The sequence below is a fragment of the Musca autumnalis genome, unplaced genomic scaffold (genome assembly GCF_047663935.1).
Source record: "Musca autumnalis isolate F117 unplaced genomic scaffold, ASM4766393v1 scaffold_1, whole genome shotgun sequence".
Taxonomy (NCBI): domain Eukaryota; kingdom Metazoa; phylum Arthropoda; class Insecta; order Diptera; family Muscidae; genus Musca; species Musca autumnalis.
Window position 1 is genome coordinate 252,215,327 of NW_027411644.1, and position 15,410 is coordinate 252,230,736.

Sequence of the window (15,410 nt, forward strand, 5' to 3'; positions counted from 1 at the left end):
CCGGGCCGAACTTTTCATACCCTCCACCATAAAATATCCATTCCTGTCCCCAACTTTAAGTGAGTACGTTAAAATGTCAGATAATGTACATAAAATGCTTCATTCGGGAGGCCCTTTTTTATGGTGCCTATATCTAACTGTTGACAATTTTTGGTGGGCTAGAAATTGGGAGATACTGTTATATAGGGGTTATAATAAAACATGGGCTTATGTTGACAGTTTTTGATTGGAGCCTTTAATGTCAAATAACTCCTAATTCGGTTAAAAAATTTAGCTAGAATCCTCAAAATATCGAAAATCGGTACATAACGTGGGAACTTCAAATGTCATTAACATCTAGTTCGGAGGTATCTGGGCTATACGAAAATATGAACTTAAATGAACAATTTTTGTTGCAGAATTTTTGTTGACTTTTAAATTGTTCGGTTTAATATTGTAGCTAAAATCATCAAATTACTGAAAATCGGAGGTACCGTTATATGGGAGCTTTATAATTACATCGACCTTTCTTGACAATTTTTGGTGGAGAGGTGTGGGGATCACTAAGAATTTCAAATGTCAAATGTTCAAATTACAGATAATTCGGTTAAAACTTGTTGGTAAAATTCTCAAAATACCTGAAATCGGGCGGTAACGTTATATAGGGGCTATTCCAAAACATGGACCTATGTCCACTAGTTATATAAGTTTATTGACATTTAAGAACCCTAAATTTCAACTGATAGCTAAATCGGTCTGAAAATGTAGATAAAAACGTCAAAATGCCGTAAATCGGGGGTACCGTTATATGGGGGCTATACCAAAACTTGGACCTAGGTCCACAACTTTTGTTATATAAGTTTAGTTACACTTAAGAACCCTAAATGTCAAATTATAGCTATATCGGTCTGAAAATGTAGCTAAAAACGTCAAAATACCGTAAATCGGGGGGTACCGTTATATGGGGGCTATACCAAAACGTGGACCTATGTCCATAAGTTTTGTCACATAAGTTTATTGACATTTAAGAACTTCAAATGTCAAATTATAGCTAAATCGGTCTGAAAATGTAGCTAAACCCGTCAAAATACCGTAAATCAGGGGGTACCGTTATATGGGGGCTATACCAATACGTGGACCTATGTCCACAACTTTTGTTATATAAGTTTATTGACTTTTAAGAACCCTAAATGTCAAATTATAGCTAAATCGGTCTGAAAATGTAGCTAAACCCGTCAAAATACCGTAAATCGGGGGTACCGTTATATGGGGGCTATACCAATACGTGGACCTATGCCCACAACTTTTGTTATATAAGTTTATTGACTTTTAAGAACCCCAAATGTCAAATTATAGCTACATCGGTCTGAAAATGTAGCTAAAAACGTCAAAATACCGCAAATCGGGGGGTACCGTTATATGGGGCCTATACCAAAACGTGGACCTATGTCCACAACTTCTAATTTATAAGTTTATTAACACTTAAGAACCCTAAATGTCAAATTATAGCTACATCGGTCTGATAATGTAGCTAAAAAGGTCAAAATACCGTATATCGGGGGTACCGTTATATGGGGGCTATACCAAAACGTGGACCGATATAGCCCATCATCGAACTTGACCTGCCTGCAAACAAAAGACGCATTTTCCCAAAATTTCAGCGTCCTATCTCTATTTTTGTGGATGCTAGAGTGATTACCACAGACGGACGGACGGACGGTGCTCAGATCGACTTAGAATTTTACCCTGATCAAGAATATATATACTTTATAGGGTCGCAAATGAGTATTTCAATGCGTTACAAACGGAAAAACAAACTTAATATACCCTCCATACTATGGTGGAGGGTATAAAAAGCAAAAGCAACAGCAGACACAAATGTAAGCACATAAAAAATTCCAAAGAAATACATACATAATAGACTTTAATAAAAGAAAAACTGAATGAAAAATGTATTGATGTAATTGCCAATATTAAATGCGACTTTTTCCTTATCCAATAAAATATTTCCATTCACCTTTTGGATTCAATTATAAAAAGTATTGGGCATTTAATTTACTAAAAAGCGTAATTTAAAAAAGAACACAAAACACTGATTTATTGACTCACTTCACCGTCTATACTCAACGATTGTACTTAGAAAACTGAAGAAAAAATAACAACATAATTAATACCATTTTTTCTTTTCCTCTTCGCTTGCTACGTTGGTTAACAACAATAAAGCACGAAACACACGTGTTTTACAGCATACACACCACCAAAGCTTCTGGGTCAGCCATGCACGCGTCTTTACGAAAAAGTTAACTACAACTCTCTTTCCCATACAAAAACCCAAAATAGCATTCTCTTCTTGTGCACCATTGTTCTGGGTCTCCTATTATAACATACACACAGCTCTTTATTATAAAGCAGCATTCCGCAGCCGCGAGAGCCCTGTTGTTAGTCTCTTTGACAAAAATCCTCTTTCTACACATAAAAAATCCTCTCTCCATCCATAAAAAATATTCTCTTACATAAAAAATATGTTGGTACCCAAACAAATAAAATTGAGATATGTTACAAAATGTTGCAAACATATATTTGTTTGAACACAAACAATTTATGTTTGGACACAAACAATTTATGTTTGGACAGAAACAATTTATATTTGTATCCAAACATATATTTGTTTGCAATCAGTCCCAAACAAATATTTGTTTGGATCCAAACATATTTCTAACATATATTTTTCTGTGTGTATATATGTCGTTTTCTCAACAGGGCTTAAGACGGTCTATGGCGGTGTTATGGCCTTGAGTACTTAGTACGATTTTGGTCAATATACTTTGAAGAAGTATAACTTTTTTATTTCCGTACTGGCGGCATTCCATTGTGGACACCAACCCTATGGCATTAACATTACCATTGGAATGTTACTAACATTCCTTATGTTCATTGCAGACACCCTGTTAACTCCCAGCTCCACATAGTCGTCCCCATCAACCACCCGTTATGTTAACTATATCAATGAGATAACATAGTACTGTTAGGTGGTGGCTTATACAGAGTTGCCTTTGGAAAAAAGGGGAGTTCTTTTAACGGAATAACATTGGCCTGTTATGCACTTGTAGCCATGCTCTCTTAACACTTTAGTCATTCTCGCAGTGAGTTTGTTGGCATGCGGTTCGTGCGTTTTTAAAAAGCGGACGGTCGTTTTCGATAAAAACAACAATTAATGTTGCTGATGTTATGCAGCTATTTTAAAAAGTGTGTTGTGTGGAGTGAGTGTGTTTGTGTTTTTAACTTGTTGTTCTTTTTATTGTAATCGGGGGAAAAATAAGAATGTTTATCTCACTAAAGAAGCGCAGTAGTAAGAAATAGTTCAACGTGGAATATCCAAAAAATACGAGGAAAAGAGCACATAGAAAAAAAAATCAAAAAATCAACCACCCCACTTTGCTTTGAAAATGGTGTTGCATCCATCAATGAAATTATTTAAAAAAATGTAATTTCATAGAAAATTTTTGGTGAGAAGTGTCATTTAAGAGCAAAGGTATTTGAAAAGTGCAACAGAAATGGGTCAATAAATGAAAAAACAGCATTTTATCTATTGAAAGCCTAAAAAAAGGGAGAAAATAATTTCGTGTCTTTTCAACAAACGTTTCTACGGTCGATATTTAGCGGTTGCGGTCGCGTTCGCGGTGTGCCATCAATAGTTTTTGCGAGCATAGCATTCGTTGTATGGTGACATTCTATGGCCTCATTAAAATGTGTAAAAGTGCGAAAATCTAATTAATTTTTAAAATGAAAAGGTGTCGTGTGTTCTGCTAGTTTTAAGAGTGTGTGTGTGAGCCACTTCGTGTACGTGTAATTAGTAATAATTGAATATAAAATGGGCTCAGAAATAACCAAAATCGATTTAATGATCAAAAATTTACATAAAGTGCAGAGAAAAATATAAAGAATAATAAAAAGAAGCAGCAAAAAAGGCAAACAAAAAAATCGTGTGTTTATTTAAGTGCGTATTGAGGTCATTTATCAAAAACATCGTCAATGGCCTCAAACAACAACAAAAATCAACGTCATCTTCTACTATATAATAACAACAACAACGGCAACGTCGCTGTCGCCGTCACCCAACAAAATAGTGAACGTCGTCAACCTCTAAGAGGAGGCCCCCATTAAATTGTTTCATTAGAACATTCACATCATCGCCAGCAGGCAACAGCAGCAGCAGAAATAATAACAACAACAATAACCCCACTATAATCATTCAAAACAAATTTTACAAGTGTCACACAGTGTAACGTGTTTAGTCGTGCCGTTCGTATTTTGGAGTATTGTTGTGTTTTTGTTTTCGTTTTCTCCCCAATTGTGGGGCCAACGAAAAAGAGCGAGAGCAAATAATGAAACCAAGTGTAGTTTGAGAGAACCATGAGAAAACGTATTACCAGCGATTTGGGGCCTGAGTAATGTGTTGCAAATACTAAATAATAACAACATCAACAAATCGCCAAATAAAATCAGCTGCTGGCCCGTTTGTTTTTGTCTTCTGAATGGAATGGGGCGAGAGGATGGATGACAGTTAAACGTACTAGTAGTACGTCATCCATAAATTCAGAGAGTGTATCTTCAATGAACAAAAATGCTCCATATATGAGTGCTGTTGTACTTTAAAAATGCAAAATTATTATTGAGATTGAATATAAAAATCGATAAACAGAAGAATGGATGGATGTTTGGCTGGCTGTCTGATATGCAATGCCAAAAGAAAACAGGTGTAGATGAATAATTAAATACGAGAACAAATTAAATCAAGTGGAGAATTTGAATTCAACTCACCAAACAAAATAAAATCAATAGTCGAAAATAAATAAAAAACAACAAAACAAGTAAATAAATAATAAAGGTCATCATAGAAAGAAATAGCAAAAAATCAAAGTGGAATACATTTAATTGAGTGTACAATTTTGATGGAAATAAATGTCAAAAATAAATAAAAAAAAATATTAGTGAAAAAAAAATAATTTTAAATTATAGAAAAATAATATTATTATTGTGAATAATATTAATAAAAGTGGAAAAATAATGTCTATTAAACAAAAATAAAAAAAATAAATATTCACAATAAATATCTTAATAATCCTTATTATATTTCTATCAATTAAAAAAATCATAATAAAATAATTCGTAAATTTTCAAAAATGTGGAATTATTAACGATCACATAACACAGATCACAGTTAATCCTAATCCGATTGAAATAACTTTAACATAAAAAGAAAGGTTGGTATGATTCGTATGATTTATTGTAATATTTGTTCCAACTTATACTAAAATCCCGCCGTAAATTTAAACCTCCGTCGCCCTGAAATAAATTTCGTAAATGAAGTAGTACTACTCTGTGAACACTATTTAGATATCTTACTTATCTAGGAAGGACAGTTGCCTCAAGGTGTTGCCCCTAGTTGCACAACCAGTTTTCATGAATTTTTCCATGAATGAAAAATATTACTCTATACATTCTAGAAGTACCTATACATTTTATGTTTAAGGGATTATGGTCACTTATCGAAATAATGGTTTTAGACCCCAAGTTTGTTTAGACGAAATCCGTTTCAGACAGTTTAGGGTTGATGTAGCCATGTCCGTCCGTCTGTCTGGCTGTCTGGAGCGCACGACCGATTCGATCCAAAATTTGGTTTTCGTAATATTTTGTCAAAACTTAATTTAAGTTCGAAGATGGGTTATATTGGTCCACTCCTGTAATCACTCTAGCGTTCGCAATAATTGAGCTAGAGCGCTATATTTTTGCACCCGAGTGTCTTTTTTTCATAGGCGGGTCAGATTCGAAGATGGGCTATATCAGAACACTTTTTGGTATAGCCCCCATATAACCGTACCTCCCGATTTTCGCTATTTGACATTTTTTGACAGAACTACTTGTTATTTCAAGTGTGGGGTTCCTAGTGGTCACAAAACATTTCCACCAAAAACCGTCAACATAGGTCCATGTTTTAGTATAGCCCCCATATAACGGTACCTCCCGATTATCGGTATTTTGAGGATATTAGGTACAATTTTTGACCGAACTACCTGCAATTTGACAGTTGAGGTTCCTAGTTATCACAAAATATCTCCACCAAAAACTGTCAACATAGGTCCATGTTTAGGTATAGCCCCCATATAACGGTACCTCCCGATTATCGGTATTTTGAGGATATTAGGTACAATTGTCGATCAAACTACCTGCAATTTGACAGTTGAGGTTCCAAGTTATCACCAAATATCTCCACCAAAAACTGTCAACATAGGTCCATGTTTAGGTATGTATAGCCCATATATAACGGTACCTCCCGATTTTCTGTATTTTGTGGATTTTAAGTACATTTTTTGACCGAACTATCTGTAATTTCAGGTTTGGGGTTCCCAGTGGTCACAAAGTATATCCAATAAAAACCGTCGACATAGGTCCATGTTTTGGTATAGCCCCCATATAGCGGTACCTCCCAATTTTCGGTATTTTGTGGAATTTAACTACATTTTTGACCGAACTATTTGTTATTTCAAGTGTGGGGTTCCCAGTGGTCACAAAACATCTCCACCAAAAACCGTCGACATAGGTCCATGTTTTGGTATAGCCCCCATGTAGCGGTACCTCCCGATTTTCGGTATTTTGAGGATTTTAGCTAAAATGTTTGATCGAACTACCAGTAATTTGACAATTGAGGTTCCTAGTAATCACAAAACATCTCCACCAAAAACTGTCAACATACATAGGTCCATGTTTAGGTATAGCCCCCATATAACGGTACCTCACGATTTTCGATATTTTGTGGATTTTAACTACATTTTTGACCGAACTTCCTGTAATTTCACGTTTGGGGTTTCCAGTGGTCACAAAATATCTCCACTAAAATCCGTCAACATAGATCCATGTTTAGGTATAGCCGCCTATATAACGGTACCTCCCGATTTTCACTTTGATTCTGCCCTATATAAGGCTCCCTACCGATTGAATACATATTTTATGCTTTTTTAACTTATTTAGGTATCAGTGGTCACAAAATATCTCCGCCTAAAATTGTGGAGAGGAAAGAATATAATTATTCTGTTTTAGTTCAGAATATTTTATGGTGGAGAGTATAAACAGTTCGACCCGGCCGAACTTAACGCTTTTTTACTTTACGAGGGTATATACACTTTCATACGGGCAAAATGTGCCTCATCGAAATAATGGTTTTAGACCCCAAGTATGTTTGGGCGAAATGTGTTTCAGACAATTTGTAGTCGATTGAGCAATGTCCGTCCGTCTGTCTGTCTGGCTGGCTGGAGCGCACTCTCGAACGGAACAACCGATTCGGTCCAAAATTTGGCTTTCGCAATATTTCGTCAAACTTAGTTTAAGTACGAAGATGGGTTATATCGGTCCACTCCTCCCGGTACCTCCCCACAAAAGTTTGAAAATGTTCGGAAAATTTGTGCGCCCGATTACTCTTGAAGGGAGTAACCGATTTGGTCCATACTTTGCACATCGTGAAATTTCTACTAGACTTCGATAAGGTTCCAATATGGACTCAATCGGTCCACACCACTATAGGTCAAACAGCCCATTTTACTGGCCAAAAGTCAGATTTCGTACTTAGTATTTTCACTTATTTTGTGTCACTTTCTTGTAAGAAACACTTTAAATATAATAACAAGTAAAAAAGCATTAAGTTCGGCCGGGCCGAACTTTTCATACCCTCCACCATAAAATATTCATTCCTGTCCCCAACTTTAAGTGAGTACGTTAAAATGTCAGATAATGTACATAAAATGCTTCATTCGAGAGGCCCTTTTTTATGGTGCCTATATCTAACTGTTGACAATTTTTGGTGGGCTAGAAATTGGGAGGTACTGTTATATAGGGGTTATAATAAAACATGGGCCTATGTTGACAGTTTTTGATGGGAGCCTTTAATGTCAAATAACTCCTAATTCGGTTAAAAATTTTAGCTAGAATCCTCAAAATATCGAAAATCGGTACATAACGTGGGAACTTCAAATGTCATTAACAGCTAGTTCGGAGGTATCTGGGCTATACGAAAATATGAACTTAAATGAACAATTTTTGTTGACTTTTAAATTTCAAATTACAGAAAGTTCGTCCAAAAAATAAAGCTAAGGTACGGAAAATCGGGAGGTTTGTTTTGAGGCTATTCAAAAACATGGACCTACGTTCGGTTAAACATTTTAAGTAAAATCCTCAAAGTACTGAAAATCGGGAAGTATCGTTATATTGGGGCTATGTTGAAAATTGTTGATGCAGAAGTGTGGTGACCACAACAACCTTCAAATGTCAAATTACAGTTGTTCCACAAACATCCCATACGGGACAAGGGAGACTTCTCTCATATCAATGAGTGCACCCCGATTCATATTAGCACAATGATATGGGACCTACTGTTTATCGCCGAGTCTTGACAATTTTTGGTGGAGTGGTGTGGTGACCACTAAGAATTTCAAATGTCAAATGTTCAAATTACAGATAATTCGGTTAAAACTTGTTGGTAAAATTCTCAAAATACCTGAAATCGGGCGGTAACGTTATATGCGGGCTATTCCAAAACATGGACCTATGTCCACTAGTTATATAAGTTTATTGACATTTAAGAACCCTAAATGCCAATTGATAGCTAAATCGGTCTGAAAATGTAGATAAAAACGTCAAAATGCCGTAAATCGGGGGTACCGTTATATGGGGGCTATACCAAAACGTGGACCTAGGTCCACAACTTTTGTTATATAAGTTTAGTTACACTTAAGAACCCTAAATGTCAAATTATAGCTATATCGGTCTGAAAATGTACCTAAAAACGTCAAAATACCGTAAATCGGGGGTACCGTTATATGGGGGCTATACCAAAACGTGGACCTATGTCCACAACTTTTGTTATATAAGTTTATTGACACTTAATAACCTTAAATGTCACATTATAGATAAATCGGTCTGAAAATGTAGCTAAAAACGTCAATATACCGTAAATCGGGGGTACCGTTATATGGGGGGTATACCAAAACATGGGCCTATGTCCACAACTTTTGTTATATAAGTTTAGTGACGCTTAAGAGCCCAAAATGTCTATTTAGAGCTAAATCGGTCTGAAAATGTAGCTAAAAACGTCAAAATACCATAAATCGGGGGCTACCGTTATATGGGGGCTATACCAAAACGTGGACCTATGTCCACAAATTTTGTTATATAAGTTTATTGACACTTAAGAACCCTAAATGTCAAATTATAGCTAAATCGGTCTGAAAATGTAGCTACAAACGTTAAAATACCGCAAATCGGGGGGGTACCGTTATATGGGGGCTATACCAAAACGTGGACCTATGTCCACAAGTTTTGTTAAATAAGTTTAATGACACTTAAAAACCCTAAATGTTAAAATTTAGCTAAGTCGGTCTGAAAATGTAGCTAAAACCGTCAAAATACCGTAAATCGGGGGGTACCGTTATATGGGGGCTATACCAAAACGTGGATCTATGTCCACAACTTTTGTTATATAAGTTTATTGACATTTAAGAACCCTAAATGTCAAATTATAGCTACATCGGTCTGAAAAAGTGGCTAAAAACGTCAAAATACCGCAAATCGGGGGGTACCGTTATATGGGGGCTATACCAAAACGTGGACCTATGTCCACAACTTTTGTTATATAAGTTTATTGACATTTAAGAACCCTAAATGTCAAATTATAGCTACATCGGTCTGAAAATGTAGCTAAAAACGTCAAAATACCGCAAATCGGGGGGTACCGTTATATGGGGTCTATACCAAAACGTGGACCTATGTCCACAACTTTTGTTATATAAGTTTATTGACATTTAAGAACCCTAAATGTCAAATTATAGCTACATCGGTCTGAAAATGTAGCTAAAAACGTCAAAATACCGCAAATCGGGGGGTACCGTTATATGGGGGCTATACCAAAACGTGGACCTATGTCCACAACTTTTGTTATATAAGTTTATTGACATTTAAGAACCCTAAATGTCAAATTATAGCTACATCGGTCTGAAAATGTAGCTAAAAACGTCAAAATACCGCAAATCGGGGGGTACCGTTATATGGGGTCTATACCAAAACGTGGACCTATGTCCACAACTTTTGTTATATAAGTTTATTGACATTTAAGAACCCTAAATGTCAAATTATAGCTACATCGGTCTGAAAATGTAGCTAAAAACGTCAAAATACCGCAAATCGGGGGGTACCGTTATATGGGAGCTATACCAAAACGTGGACCTATGTCCACAACTTTTGTTATATAAGTTTATTGACATTTAAGAACCCTAAATGTCAAATTATAGCTACATCGGTCTGAAAATGTAGCTAAAAACGTCAAAATACCGCAAATCGGGGGGTACCGTTATATGGGGTCTATACCAAAACGTGGACCTATGTCCACAACTTTTGTTATATAAGTTTATTGACATTTAAGAACCCTAAATGTCAAATTATAGCTACATCGGTCTGAAAATGTAGCTAAAAACGTCAAAATACCGCAAATCGGGGGGCACCGTTATATGGGAGCTATACCAAAACGTGGACCTATGTCCACAACTTTTGTTATATAAGTTTATTGACATTTAAGAACCCTAAATGTCAAATTATAGCTACATCGGTCTGAAAATGTAGCTAAAAACGTCAAAATACCATAAATCGGGGGCTACCGTTATATGGGGGCTATACCAAAACGTGGACCTATGTCCACAAGTTTTGTTATATAAGTTTATTGACACTTAAGAACCCTAAATGTCAAATTATAGCTAAATCGGTCTGAAAATGTAGCTACAAACGTTAAAATACCGCAAATCGGGGGGGTACCGTTATATGGGGGCTATACCAAAACGTGGACCTATGTCCACAAGTTTTGTTAAATAAGTTTAATGACACTTAAAAACCCTAAATGTTAAAATTTAGCTAAGTCGGTCTGAAAATGTAGCTAAAACCGTCAAAATACCGTAAATCGGGGGGTACCGTTATATGGGGGCTATACCAAAACGTGGATCTATGTCCACAACTTTTGTTATATAAGTTTATTGACATTTAAGAACCCTAAATGTCAAATTATAGCTACATCGGTCTGAAAAAGTGGCTAAAAACGTCAAAATACCGCAAATCGGGGGGTACCGTTATATGGGGGCTATACCAAAACGTGGACCTATGTCCACAACTTTTGTTATATAAGTTTATTGACATTTAAGAACCCTAAATGTCAAATTATAGCTACATCGGTCTGAAAATGTAGCTAAAAACGTCAAAATACCGCAAATCGGGGGGTACCGTTATATGGGGTCTATACCAAAACGTGGACCTATGTCCACAACTTTTTTTATATACGTTTATTGACATTTAAGAACCCTAAATGTCAAATTATAGCTACATCGGTCTGAAAATGTAGCTAAAAACGTCAAAATACCGCAAATCGGGGGGTACCGTTATATGGGGGCTATACCAAAACGTGGACCTATGTCCACAACTTTTGTTATATAAGTTTATTGACATTTAAGAACCCTAAATGTCAAATTATAGCTACATCGGTCTGAAAATGTAGCTAAAAACGTCAAAATACCGCAAATCGGGGGGTACCGTTATATGGGGTCTATACCAAAACGTGGACCTATGTCCACAACTTTTGTTATATAAGTTTATTGACATTTAAGAACCCTAAATGTCAAATTATAGCTACATCGGTCTGAAAATGTAGCTAAAAACGTCAAAATACCGCAAATCGGGGGGTACCGTTATATGGGAGCTATACCAAAACGTGGACCTATGTCCACAACTTTTGTTATATAAGTTTATTGACATTTAAGAACCCTAAATGTCAAATTATAGCTACATCGGTCTGAAAATGTAGCTAAAAACGTCAAAATACCGCAAATCGGGGGGTACCGTTATATGGGGTCTATACCAAAACGTGGACCTATGTCCACAACTTTTGTTATATAAGTTTATTGACATTTAAGAACCCTAAATGTCAAATTATAGCTACATCGGTCTGAAAATGTAGCTAAAAACGTCAAAATACCGCAAATCGGGGGGTACCGTTATATGGGAGCTATACCAAAACGTGGACCTATGTCCACAACTTTTGTTATATAAGTTTATTGACATTTAAGAACCCTAAATGTCAAATTATAGCTACATCGGTCTGAAAATGTAGCTAAAAACGTCAAAATACCGCAAATCGGGGGGTACCGTTATATGGGGTCTATACCAAAACGTGGACCTATGTCCACAACTTCTAATGTATAAGATTATTAACACTTAAGAACCCTAAATGTCAAATTATAGCTACATCGGTCTGAAAATGTAGCTAAAAACGTCAAAATACCGCAAATCGGGGGGGTACCGTTATATGGGGGCTATACCAAAACGTGGACCTATGTCCACAACTTTTGTTATATAAGTTTATTGACATTTAAGAACCCTAAATGTCAAATTATAGCTACATCGGTCTGAAAATGTAGCTAAAAACGTCAAAATACCGCAAATCGGGGGGTACCGTTATATGGGGGCTATACCAAAACGTGGACCTATGTCCACAACATTTGTTATATAAGTTTATTGACATTTAAGAACCCTAAATGTCACATTATAGCTACATCGGTCTGAAAATGTAGCTAAAAACGTCAAAATACTGCAAATCGGGGGGTACCGTTATATGGGGTCTATACCAAAACGTGGACCTATGTCCACAACTTCTAATGTATAAGATTATTAACACTTAAGAACCCTAAATGTCAAATTATAGCTACATCGGTCTGAAAATGTAGCTAAAAACGTCACAATACCGCAAATCGGGGGGGGGGGGGGGGGGGGGGGGTACCGTTATATGGGGGCTATACCAAAACGTGGACCTATGTCCACAACTTTTGTTATATACGTTTATTGATACTTAAGAACCCAAAATGTCACATTATAGATAAATCGGTCTGAAAATGTAGCTAAAAACGTCAATATACCGTAAATCGGGGGTACCGTTATATGGGGGCTATACCAAAACATGGGCCTATGTCCACAACTTTTGTTATATAAGTTTAGTGACGCTTAAGAGCCCAAAATGTCTATTTAGAGCTAAATCGGTCTGAAAATGTAGCTAAAAACGTCAAAATACCATAAATCGGGGGCTACCGTTATATGGGGGCTATACCAAAACGTGGACCTATGTCCACAAATTTTGTTATATAAGTTTATTGACACTTAAGAACCCTAAATGTCAAATTATAGCTAAATCGGTCTGAAAATGTAGCTACAAACGTTAAAATACCGCAAATCGGGGGGGTACCGTAATATGGGGGCTATACCAAAACGTGGACCAATGTCCACAAGTTTTGTTAAATAAGTTTAACGACACTTAAGAACCCTAAATGTTAAAATTTAGCTAAGTCGGTCTGAAAATGTAGCTAAAACCGTCAAAATACCGTAAATCGGGGGGTACCGTTATATGGGGGCTATACCAAAACGTGGACCTATGTCCACAACTTTTGTTATATAAGTTTATTGACATTTAAGAACCCTAAATGTCAAATTATAGCTACATCGGTCTGAAAATGTAGCTAAAAACGTCAAAATACCGCAAATCGGGGGGTACCGTTATATGGGGGCTATACCAAAACGTGGACCTATGTCCAAAACTTTTGTTATATAAGTTTATTGACATTTAAGAACCCTAAATGTCAAATTATAGCTACATCGGTCTGAAAATGTAGCTAAAAACGTCAAAATACCGCAAATCGGGGGGTACCGTTATATGGGGGCTATACCAAAACGTGGACCTATGTCCACAACTTTTGTTATATAAGTTTATTGACATTTAAGAACCCTAAATGTCAAATTATAGCTACATCGGTCTGAAAATGTAGCTAAAAACGTCAAAATACCGCAAATCGGGGGGTACCGTTATATGGGGTCTATACCAAAACGTGGACCTATGTCTGAAAATGTAGCTAAAAACGTCAAAATACCGCAAATCGGGGGTACCGTTATATGGGGGCTATACCAAAACGTGGACCTATGTCCACAACTTTTGTTATATAAGTTTATTGACATTTAAGAACCCTAAATGTCAAATTATAGCTACATCGGTCTGAAAATGTAGCTAAAAACGTCAAAATACCGCAAATCGGGGGGTACCGTTATATGGGGTCTATACCAAAACTTGGACCTATGTCTGAAAATGTAGCTAAAAACGTCAAAATACCGCAAATCGGGGGTACCGTTATATGGGGGCTATACCAAAACGTGGACCTATGTCCACAACTTTTGTTATATAAGTTTATTGACATTTAAGAACCCTAAATGTCAAATTATAGCTACATCGGTCTGAAAATGTAGCTAAAAACGTCAAAATACCGCAAATCGGGGGGTACCGTTATATGGGGTCTATACCAAAACTTGGACCTATGTCCACAACTTCTAATGTATAAGTTTATTAACACTTAAGAACCCTAAATGTCAAATTATAGCTACATCGGTCTGATAATGTAGCTAAAAACGTCAAAATACCGTATATCGGGGGGTACCGTTATATGGGGGCTATACCAAAACGTGGACCTATGTCCACAACTTTTGTTGTATAGGTTTATTGATACTTAAGAACCCAAAATGTCAAATTATAGCTAAATCGGTCTAAAAATTTAGCTAAAAACGTCAAAATACCGCAAATCGGGGGGTACCGTTATATGGGGGCTATACCAAAACGTGGACCTATGTCCACAAGTTTTGTTATATATGTTTATTGACACTTAAGAACCCTAAATGTCAAATTATAGCCAAATCGGTCTGAAAATGTAGCTAAAAACGTCAAAATACCGTAAATCGGGGGGTACCGTTATATGGGGGCTATACCAAAACGTGGACCGATATAGCCCATCATCGAACTTGACCTGCCTGCAAACAAAAGACGCATTTTCCCAAAATTTCAGCGTCCTATCTCCATTTTTGTGGATGCTAGAGTGATTACCACAGACGGACGGACGGACGGACGGACGGACGGACGGACGGACGGACGTGCTCAGATCGACTTAGAATTTTACCCTGATCAAGAATATATATACTTTATAGGGTCGCAAATTAGTATTTCAATGCGTTACAAACGGAAAAACAAACTTAATATACCCTCCATACTATGGTGGAGGGTATAAAAATAAATTTTGTTTTTGTATGAGAAATTATACCGTTACATGGCAGGCTGCCAAATATGTATTATCCAAATATCTTTAAAAATTTGTTAACGAAATATGTTTACTTTTATACGTTCAGGATGAAACAAAATCACAATATTAGCACAAATAACGATTTGATTAGAAAGTATTCGATATCGATTTATCAAAAATGCCCTCCTATCATCATTTATGTGTACAAATAGTTATTAAATGGGTGTTAACTTTGAATTT

General features: G+C 36.3%; 1 protein-coding gene across 3 annotated transcripts in view; it reads left to right on the top strand.

Annotated features, from left to right (window-relative positions):
- The first annotated feature begins 4,258 nt into the window (after positions 1 to 4,258).
- sba (six-banded) overlaps positions 4,259 to 15,410 on the top strand; it is a 762,450-nt gene continuing 751,298 nt past the window's right edge. For all 3 annotated transcript variants that reach the window (XM_073960711.1, XM_073960712.1, XM_073960713.1), the window contains exon 1: positions 4,259 to 5,243. The gene's annotated coding sequence lies outside the window, so the exon portion shown is untranslated. The remainder of the gene's footprint in view (positions 5,244 to 15,410) is intronic.